Consider the following 11,169-nt stretch of genomic DNA (forward strand, 5'->3'; position numbering starts at 1 on the left):
GCTACTTGGAAGGCTGAGGCGGAAGGATTGCCGGAGCCCAGCAGGTCGAGGCTGCGGTGGCCAGGAACGGCCACTGCACTCCAGTCTGGGCAACAGAGTGAAGACTGCAACTCAAAAAAAAAAAGAAGGGAAGAAAAATCAAAGTAAGTTCTCTGTCCGTGGCCGGATACATACAATATCAACAAAGAAGAAGAGAAACACTAATACCAACACGATTAATAATGATTAACATTACTGAGTATATATCACATGCTAGCACTGTACATGTATTCTTTCATTTACTCTTGAATCTAGATTCCATACAATCCCTAGCAAACTACCAATGTTATATATCACAGAATTAGAAAAAAAATCCTCAAGTTCCCATGGAACCAAAAAATAGCCAGAATAGCCAAAGCAATCTTAAGCAAAAACAACAAAACTGGAGCCATCATATTACCTGACTTCAAAATATACTACAAAGCTGTAATAACCAAAACAGCATGATACTGGTACAAGAACAGTCGTGTGGACCAGTGGAACAGAATAGAGAATCCAGAAATAAACTCAAATACCTACAACTAACAAAGCAGACAAAAACATACACTAGAGAAAGGACACTCTATTCAACAAATGGTGTGGGAAAAATTGGATAGCTATATGCAGAAAATTGATCCCTATCTCTATCTAGATGGTACTAATTTACACTTCCACTGACAATGCATAAGTGTTCCCTTTTCTCCACAACCATGCCAGCATCTATTATTTTTTATTTTTAATAGTGGCCATTCTCACTGGCATAAACTGGTATCTCATTGTTATTTTAGTTTGCATTTCCCTGATGATGAATGATGTTGAGCATTTTTCAAAGTTGGTCATTTGCATATCTTTTTTTTTTTTTGAGAGACGCTTGCTCATGCCATTTGCCCTCTTTTTAATGGGATTATTTGCTTTTTTCTTGCTGATTTTTTTAGTTCTTTGTAGTTTTGGGGCATTAGCCCTTTATCACATGTATAGTTTGCAAATGTCTTCGTTATATAGGTCACCTATTTGCTCTGTTGATTACTTCTTTTGCTGTGCAGAAGTTTTTTAGTGTAATTAAGTCCCACTTATTTATTTGTTTTTGTTGCATTTGCTTTTGGGGTTTTCACCATAAATTCTTTGCCTAGGCCAATGTCCAGAAGTTTGTTTTTTTTTTTCCCAGTCAGAGTCTCATTCTGTCACCCAGGCTGGAGTGCAGTGGCACATTCACGGCCACTGCACCCTCGACCTGCTAGGCTCGGGCGATCCTTCCGCCTCAGCCTTCCAAGTAGCTGGAACTACAGGTGTGAGCCACCACACCTGGCTAATTTTTTAATTTATTGTAAAGACAAGGTCTTGCCAAGTTGCCCAGGCAGGTCTCGAACCCCTGGGTTCAGGCAATACTCTCGCCTTGGCCTCTGGAAGTGCTGGTATTACAGGCATGAACCGCCGTGCCTGGCTAAAAAAAGTAGATCTCCCATTTGATCCAGCAATCTCACTACCAAAAAGACTTTAAAAGAATAAATAAATAATAAAGTTTATCAAGCAATGTAAAGAAATAATGGAAGGGCACCAGGTATGTATCATTATTATTTCTAGAAATTTTTTGAAAGCAAATGGATGTCCTACATTTTAATTATTTTGGCACTAACCACCTGAAGTTAGTGTAGAACTCCACAAGTTAAAAGGCAAAGTTCTTCACAAGACTACCTCCACTTCAGAGGCCAGCCACAAGTACTAGGGACCACCTGCACTTGACAGGCCAACTATAATCCCTTCCGGTTCAATAATTTTCTGGAATGATTCACAGAACTCATTGGAAGCACTATATTTATGGCTACAGTTTTTATTATAAAGAATATACTCTCAGAAGTTGGCTGGATGCAGTGGTTCACATCTATAATCCCAGCAATTTGGGAGGCCAAGACAGGATGACTGCTTGAGACCAGGAGTTCAAGACCAGCCTGGGCAACAGAGCAAAACCCCATCTCTACAAAAATAAAAAAATTTGCAGAGTGTGGTGGCGCACACCTGTAGTCCCAGTTACTTAGGAGGCTGAGGAGAAGAGGCAAAGAGAACAACTTGGGTCCAGGAGGTCGAGGTTGCAGTAAGCCATAATTATTATGCCACTGCACTTTTTTTTTTGGAGTCCGGGTCTTGCTCTGTTATCCAGAACAATATACATATGTATGTATCCCCCCCAAAAAATCTTAGCAGGGTCAGGCCTGGTTAGTGCTTGAATAAGAGACCACTTGGGAATACTGGGTGTTGTAAGTTAAAAACAAAAACAAAAACAAAAAGAAAAGAAGGGGGGAGAAAAGATATAATACAACTCAGGAACAGCCAAACTGAAGAGACATATAGGACAGTCTTTGGGGGAAAAGGAGGAAGGACTGGAACATTCAGCTTCCATAACCTCTTGTTGTGGGATCTGGGCATATCACCCTCCCAGCATATTGATGTATTCCACAACCAGGTTGCTCCCCTGACCCTTGGTATCCAGAGGTTCTGGTCAGGGACTGATTTATGTAGGCTTGACTGATAACATTTATGGATATACTTAATCTCAATCCTCCCTCCTCTCATGGGAGGTAAGATAATTGAAGGTTCCAACCCTCTAATTAGGTAACCAGCTACGGAAGGAAACTACCAGGGTTGCCTCTTTAGTGTAACAAAGCCTCTCACTTGAAAACTTCCACAGGTTTTTGAAGCTTCATGCCAGGAACCAGGACAAAGACCAGATAGATTATTACATCACATTGTATTGTACGCTTTAAATATGTTCGATTTATTGTACAGTATTTTCTTTGCTGGTTTTTTTTTTTTTTTTTTTTTTTTTAAGTTGGAGCCTCACTCCGTCACCTTGGCACGCTCACAGCCACCCCATTGTTGACCTGCTGGGCTCCACAATCCTTCCGCCTCAGCCTTCCAAGTAGCCGGAACTACAGACGCGTGCTACCATGCCTGGCTAATTTTTTATTTAATGTAGAGACAAGGTCTCGCCAAGTTGCCTGGGCAGGTCTCAAACCCATGAGCTCAGGGAATCCACTCGCCTTGGCCTCCCAAAGTGCTAGGATTATAGGCTGAGCTACCAAGGTCAGCCTATTGTATACTATTTTCATTATACCTCATAAAAGCTTTTTTTCTTTTTTTTTTTTTTAAGTCACTGCACTGGGGGAAAAATAAACTAAAAATATTAATAAATCTCCCTTACTGGTAAAAGTTAAATTAATTTTTTTAAATCAAACATAGAAAATGGAAACGCTCATTCACTGCTAACTGGAATGCAAATTGGTACAACCAAGTAGGAGATTTGCATATCTAATGTTAGTCAACAATTCCACTTATGTCAGTGCTCTAAAGCAGCTTGTGCAGAAACAACAGAGTGTGCATACAAGGATGATCACAGTGTCAAACCGTGTTTAACCTAAAGCTGTCTCCTCACCTAGTGATCCTCATCTAACTGGATGTGCAGACAGAATGGAATCTATTCTGGTACCAATCACACAGTTTCAGTCACAGGTGGCCAACTGTTCAAACAGTGTTCAAATAAGGCAAACACCAAACCTTAACCAATCCAGCTGTTTGTGTAGGTCACTTCCATTTTCTGAATGTCACTTCCCTTTTTCCTCCATAAATGTTATCCAACCATGAGGCAACACTGGAGTCACTCTGATACTATTCTGCTTTGAGGTTGCTGCACGATTCGCAAAATATTCTTTGCCCAATTAAGTTCTGTTAAACTTAATTTGTCTGAAGGTTTTCTTTTTCTTTTTTTTTTTGAGTTGGAGTCTCACTCTGTCGCCCACTGGAGTGCAGTGGCCGCTCCCGCCACCGCAGCCTCAACCTGCTGGGCTCCGGCGATCCTTCCTCCTCAGCTTTCCGAGTAGCCAAAATTACAGGAGCACGCTACCACGCCCGGCTAATTTTTTGATTTATTGTAGAGATGAGGTCTTGCCTGCCCAGGTGGGTCTCGAACCCACGGGCTCAGGCAATCCACTCACCTCAGCCTCCCAAAGGCGTGGGATTACAGGCTGAGCCACCGAGCCCGGCTAGGTTTTCTTTTAACAACAGCAATATTGCTTGTAAAAACCAAAAAATTACAAGTGAAAAATGATGAAAGAAGACTGAATAAATTGTACAATCAAGTATTAAACAGCAATAAAAGCAATTCAAAACAGATATAAGCAATAACATGAATGAGGCTCAAACATAATACTGAAAAAGTTTCATGACATACAGTATAATTCTATTCACATAAAATTCAAAATCTAATACAACAGAAAGAGAAACTATTACTTTTAGAGACACCTACATAGTGAAAATATGCATTAATATAGTATCTATGGAAGAAGAAGCTTATAATTGGGGTGGGACACTGAACTGCTGGGGGTTCTGATGCTATTCCATTTCTCTATGCATATGTTCCCTTTATAGTTACTTTTTAAACTATACATGTTTTATTCACTTTTTATTTTACATTTATACACAAACAAGGAACTCACCATCATATATGTATTTAATAAAATAGCTATCATATTAAAATAGAATACTAGTAAATAATAGTTCATTTTTGGTGTGATAATCAGTGTGATATTTTTAAAAAATCATAATTCTAAAAAAAAATCCTGAAATAATGAAATCTAGGATCTGCTTCAGGAATTCATTACTCTGTTTTCTTCCCTTTTGTTTTTGCATAATTTTTATTTGTTTGTTTGATTTATTGTAGAGACGAGGTCTCTCCAAGTTGCCCAACCTGATCTCGAATCCCTGGACTCAGGCAATCCTCTCCCCTCCACCTCCCAAAATACGGGATTACAGGCATGAGCCACCATGCCTGGCTCAAAATACCTTTAAAATAGTTAATATACACAGAGGCAGGGGGATCTCTTGAGACCAGACTGGGCAACATAGCGAGACTTCCATATCTACAAAGCCTATGAAACAGACCAAAACTCTGTCTTCCCCCCTCAAAAAAGAGTAGATAATCGAATTGCCTTTTAGATAAAGACTTCAGAAATGGCAATTTCTTTATTAAAAATAAAGAAGGGAAGAGGAAAGAGGAAGAGAGGCAGAAACTGAGACCTAGAGATATTTAAGAAATGTAATGAATTAATGGCAGGTCTAGGACTAAAATCAAAATCATTTTAATTTTCACACACTGTGACAGCACTCCCTTTCGCTTTTTTTTTTGAGTCAGAATCTCACTCTCTTGCCCAGGCTGGAGTGCAGTGGCACATGCACAGTCAGCCTTAACCTGCTGGGCTCAGGTCATCCTTCCACCTCAGCCTTCCAAGTGGCTGGGGCCACAAGCATGCGCCTCCATACCAGGCTAATTTTTTAAAAACTTATTGTAGAGACGAGTTCTCACCATGTTGCTCAGGCTGGTCTTGAATCCCTGAGGTCAAGCAATTCTTTCACCTCCACCTCCCAAAGTGTTGGGATTACAGGTGTTGGCCACCGCACTCAGCATTTTTTTCTTATATTTTTACTTGCTTATTCTCTGTATATCCTGCACTAGATTGGTAAGTTCTGCGAAGGGATCAGTGACTCCTTTGAACTGAAAACACTGACCAAATACAAAGCAATTATTTTACAGAATCTCATGCTGTGATTATTCATGTAAAAATCATGTTCCTTTATGCAGACTGTGATCTCCTAAATGACAGGGGCTATGTTTTACATGTTCCATATTTACCTTACAATGTAAGACAGATATATGTAATATTTTCTGATGGAATGAAATGTATTAGTATATTTTTTATATTCTCTAGACTTCAGTGATTGACCGATGCTGAGAACAAAAAGCTCTCTGAAATAGTCATCTGGCAAGAGCCATGCAATTAAATATACATTTCAAGACTAAGTGCTATTAAAGTAAAACACAACAAAACATCAATATCGTTATTTCTTTCAATTTCAATAAATTATTCTTTGGGAAAAAGTCAATCTGTTTTTCTAATAAACTAGCGTAGATTACTTGAAGATATAATTTATTTTGCTATTAATATATTTGTTGGGGATAAATATATTTATCGGGGATAATATTATTCAATGAAACAAGGCTATTTATTGTTTCCAACCTAAATTCTGTGGTATAGAAGTTACATGTCACACATTTTACTATCCTCTTCCTGAACTCCAAGCCCAATTCTATTTTAAAGACTCATTCTATTAGACTTAACAAGCATATCCTAAAAAAGCACGCTATTAATGATTCATGAAGGTTCGTGAAACACACAAAAATGTTTTCTCCATTTATTCCCACCTTCAAGATAATCCACTAGTAACCCTATTCTAAAAATAACCTAGATATTGACTCTAACAGAAAGTCATCATAGAAGCCATTTTTAGCCTCAAGGGAAATTCAGAGGGTCCTAAAATGTTATGAGTAGACTTAAAGGCTGAGAGTCTGACACTTGTGTTGCAGATTCACAGGCTTCGAGACTTTTTTGGTTTTAACATAACCTCAGATGTTCTCTAATCTTGGGATATTTGTGAGGCAAAAGGACAAAATGAGTGAAAAAATATGACACAAGTCAATTGATTATTCTATAGTTTAAACCTCATGTAAGAGAAAAATTTTTTTTTTTTTTTTTTGAGTTGGAGTCTCACTCTGTCACCCAGGCTGGAGTGCAGTGGCACTCTCACAGCTACCACAGCCTTGACATGCTGGGTTCAGGTGCTCCTTCTGCCTGAGTCTCCAAGTAGCTGGAACTAAAGGTGTACGCCACCACACCCAGCTAGTTTTTTGATTTATTGTAGAGACGAGGTCTCAACAAGTTGCCCGGGATGATCTTGAACTCCTGGACTCAGGCAATCCTCTTGTCTCTGCCTCCCAAATTGTTCCCAATAAACTCAAATATCAGCCGGCATGGTGGCACACGCCTTCTGGTTCCAGCTACTTGGAAGGCTGAGGCAGGACTGCCTGAGTCCAGCAGGTCAAGGCCAGACTGGGCGACAGAATGAGATTCTAATTAAAAAAAAAAAAAAATAGCAAGCACTTGTAATAGTACTAATAGCCAACATTTACTGAGTCTCTGCTGTGTGCCAGAAACAACTCAATTCAAATGTACTATTAACTTATGTAAACAATGATACCTTGTGGGAAGCATTAGTTAAAACTCCCATTTAACAGATGAGGCTAAGTAACTTGCCAAGAGCATAAAAATTCATATTCATCCAGTGTGTCTAATCACTCTCAATTATGTATCATGTATAGGATAGTAAGAGAAGTGCTTACCAAAAATGTCTAAAGAAAAATGACATAAGCCAGGCTCGGTGGCTCAGCCTGTAATTCCACGCCTTTGGGAGGCTGAGGTGAGTGGATTACCTGAGCCCGTGGGTTCGAGACCCGCCTGGGCAGTGAGACCTCATCTCTACAATAAATCAAAAAATCAGCCGGGCGTGGTAGCACATGCCTGTAATTCCGGCTACTCGGAAGGCTGAGGAGGAAGGATCGCTGGAGCCTAGCAGGTCGAGGCTGCGGTGGCCGGGAGCGGCCACTGCACTCCAGTCTGGGCGACCGAGTGAGACTACAACTCAAAAAAAAAAAAAGAAAAATGACATAGTATGCCATGTAAACTATACTACATCCACTATGAATACTAAGTGACTATGTTCTCAGACAAATCAAAAAGCCTACTTTTCTCACAATTTAGTTAGATAAAGACTACAGCACAGAATTTAGATATACAAACCCCCAGCAGCTAATACATTGTGGGGGGATGGGAATCTCATGCTCTCCTCCGGGCTGGCATGCAATGCAATGGCAAAAACCACTGCTCATTGCAGCCTTGATCTCCTGGATGCAGGCAATCCTCCTGCCTTAGTTTCCTGAGTAGCTGGGACTACAGGCACACACCACAACACCCAGCTAACTTTTAAAATTTTTTGTAGAGACGAAATCTTGCTATGTTGTTCAGGCTGGTCTCAAACTCCTGGGCTCAAGAGATCCTCCCATCTTGGTCACTCAAGTATAAGGCACAGTCCCCAGACTAACAAATTTCTTAAAATATTAATTTAAGGCCAGGTTCAGTGGCTCAGTCTGTAATCCCAGCACTTTGGGAGGCCAAGGCAAGTGGACTGCCTGAGCCCGTGGGTTTGAGACCAGCCTGGGCAACTTGGCAAGACTTTGTCTCTACAATAAATCACACACACGCACAAAAACCAATTTAAGTCTAGTATTCTTGATAAATGTCGATTGTCCTACTCTTAAAATAATCAATCATTATTTAAGGTCTTTTTGCTCAAACATGAAATGAAAAGCAGTTTAAGGTTAAATGGGTTAAGAGTTGGAAGAAAAGGAAAAATGAGGATCAAGCAGACAAGTATAAGTGGGAAAAGACGGAATTAATTATGGCAGGAGCATAATTAAGAAGGTGCTAGGGAAAAGTATACAGTGGCAGAGAGCAGACATGGGCAAAGCCTCCCTGTATCAGAGGCCAGAAACACTGCCATCCAGAATTTGATGGCAGTCAGAGAAAGGGAACCAAAAAGCTAGTTCTTTGAAAACTGACAACTCTTTAGTTAGGCTGACCAGGAAAAAAGACTAAATTACTACATTGAGAAATGAAAATAGAGATAGCCTTACAGAAATAAAACAGATTATAAAGAAATACTATGTATGAACAACTGTATTCTAACAAATTAGGTAACTTAGATCAAATACACAAATTCCTACAAAGACACAAACTGCTGAAAAAAAACTCAAGACAAACAGAAAATTTGAATGGACCTGTAACAAATGAAGAGATTGAACTACCAATCAAAAAACTAAAAGTAAAGACAAAGCAAACATAAAGAGGAGGCTCACTTTATAACAACCCACTCTTGTGGTGGCTAATCCAGTCCCACAAGAGAATGCACTCCCACAAGCTGGCATTGATCTATTCATGAGGGCTCCACCCCATGACAAACACCTCCCACTGGACCCCTACTCCCACTACTGATGCACTGAGAGTCAAGGCTCAACATAAGTTTCAGTGAGGATAAATCAGATCAAAACTATAGGCAAGTTCACAGAGAAACCGGTACATAAAAGTTTATAGCAGCATTATTCATAATAGCCAAAAGGTGACATCAACCTAAATTTCTATCAACAAATGGCTAAACAAAATTTGATATACCCATACAATAGAATATTATTTGGCCATAAAAAGTAATGAAGTACTGATGCTACAAAACAGATGAAAACATTATGCTAAGTGAAATAAGGCAGCCACAAAAGACCATGTGTTCTACCATTCGATTTATATGAAATGTCCTGATCAGGGAAATGTAGAGAGTCAGAAAGTAAATTAGTGATGGCTAAGGGCACAGGTATGCAGTGGGTGACAGCTAAAGGGCATGGGGTTTCTTCTGGGGGGGTGAAGAAACTGTTCTAAAATTGACTGTGGTGACGGTTCCAAGTATTGGTGAATGTACTGAAAATAAATATACACTTTAAATGGGTCAATAATATGATAAAAGAATTCTATTTCAAAAGTGCTGTTAAAAAAAAGAAAATTCAGATTAATATCTGTAGCCCAGATTGGAGTACAGTGGAACGTTCCCGGCCACCGCAGCCTCAACCTGCTGGGCTCTGGCTATCGCTCCGCCTCAGCCTTCCAAGTAGCTAGAACTACAGGCATGTGCTACCAGACGCGGCTAATTTTTTTAATTTATTGTAGGGCTGAGGTCTCGCCAAGCTGCCCAGGCAGGTCTCGAACCCGGGGGCTCAGGCAATTTACTCACCTCAGCCTCCCAAAGCACGGGATTACATACTAAGCCACTGAGCCCGGCCTAGAAAGATCTTCTAAAATAGCTATATCTTTTTTTTTTGAGTTGGAGTCTCACTCTGTCACCCAGACTGGAGTACAGTGGCCACTCCCGGCCACTGCAGCCTCAACCTGCTGGGCTCTGGCGATCCTTCCGCCTCAGCCTTCCAAGTAGCTGGAACTACAGGCGTGCGCTACCACACCCAGCTAATTTTTTGTTTTTTAATTTTATTGTAGAGATGAGGTCTCATCAAGTTGTCCAGGCGGGTCTTGAACCCGCGGGCTCAGGCAATCCACTCACCTCAGCCTCCCAAAGTGCTGGGATTACACGCTGAGCCACCGAGCCCAGCTATCTTTTTACAAAAATATTTTTTAAAAAATAATAATAATCCGAGGTGAGTGGATTGCCTGAGCCCATGGGTTCGAAACTAGCCCAAGCAACTTGGCAAGACTTCGTCTCTACAATAAATAAAAAATTAGCCAGGCATGGCAGCGCGTGCCTGTAGTTCTGGCTACTTGGAAGGTTGAGGCAGAAGGATCACTGGAGCCCAGCAGGTCAACACTGGGGTGGCCATGACAGTGCCACTGCACTCCAGCTTGGCGACAGAGTGAAACTCGAACTAAAAAAATATATATATACTATTTTAAGCCTTAAGGTCCCTTTTAAGACAATGAGAAAGGTTCAACTGACAAAACTGTATATAAAGACCTTGTGATATAAAGAATACCTGTCCAGCCAGGCTCAGTGGCTCAGCCTGTAATCCCACGCCTTTGGGAGGCTGAGGTGAGTGGATTGCCTGAGCCCGCAGGTTTGAGACCCGCCTGGGCAGGCGAGACCTCATCTCTACAACAAATCAAAAAAAATTAGCCGGGCGTGGTAGCGTGTGCCTATAGTTCCAGCTACTTGGAAGGCTGAGGCAGAATGATTGCCGGAGCCCAGCAGGTCAAGGTTGTGGTGGCCGGGAGCAGCCACTGCACTCCAGTCTGGGCAACAGTGAGACTACAACTCAGAAAAAAAAAAGAATACCTGTTCTAGATAATGCAGGCAATAAAAGCAAACCATGGCCTTTTCTATACAGTCACTAGAGACTGACATCCATGGTATATATTATTTGTCCCACAACAAATTCTAAACAAAAGAGGAGTACAAGAAAGAGTCACCTAGAGAAATGAAGGGAGACTAGAGAAGCTCAAGGACAGAACAGTCCTTCCGACAAGAACAGTACAAGACCACCAGCTAAAGCCTAGGAGGAAGAAAATAAACATTAGTGGCCAGGCTCGGTGGCTCAGCCTGTAATCACGCACCTTGGGAGGCTGAGGTGAGTAGACTACCTGAGCCTGCGGGTTCGAGACCCGCCTGGGCAACTTGGCGAGACCTCATCTCTACAATAAATCTGTAAATCAGCCGGGC

The 11,169-nt window shown here is 41.0% G+C and overlaps 1 protein-coding gene across 1 annotated transcript in view; it reads right to left on the reverse strand.

Annotated features, from left to right (window-relative positions):
* PDS5A (PDS5 cohesin associated factor A) overlaps positions 1–11,169 on the reverse strand; it is a 133,683-nt gene that overhangs the window by 94,140 nt on the left and 28,374 nt on the right. The window lies entirely within an intron of this gene.

The sequence above is a fragment of the Carlito syrichta genome, unplaced genomic scaffold, assembly GCF_000164805.1.
Source record: "Carlito syrichta isolate Samal-C Ts95f unplaced genomic scaffold, Tarsius_syrichta-2.0.1 Scaffold290082, whole genome shotgun sequence".
NCBI lineage: Eukaryota > Metazoa > Chordata > Mammalia > Primates > Tarsiidae > Carlito > Carlito syrichta.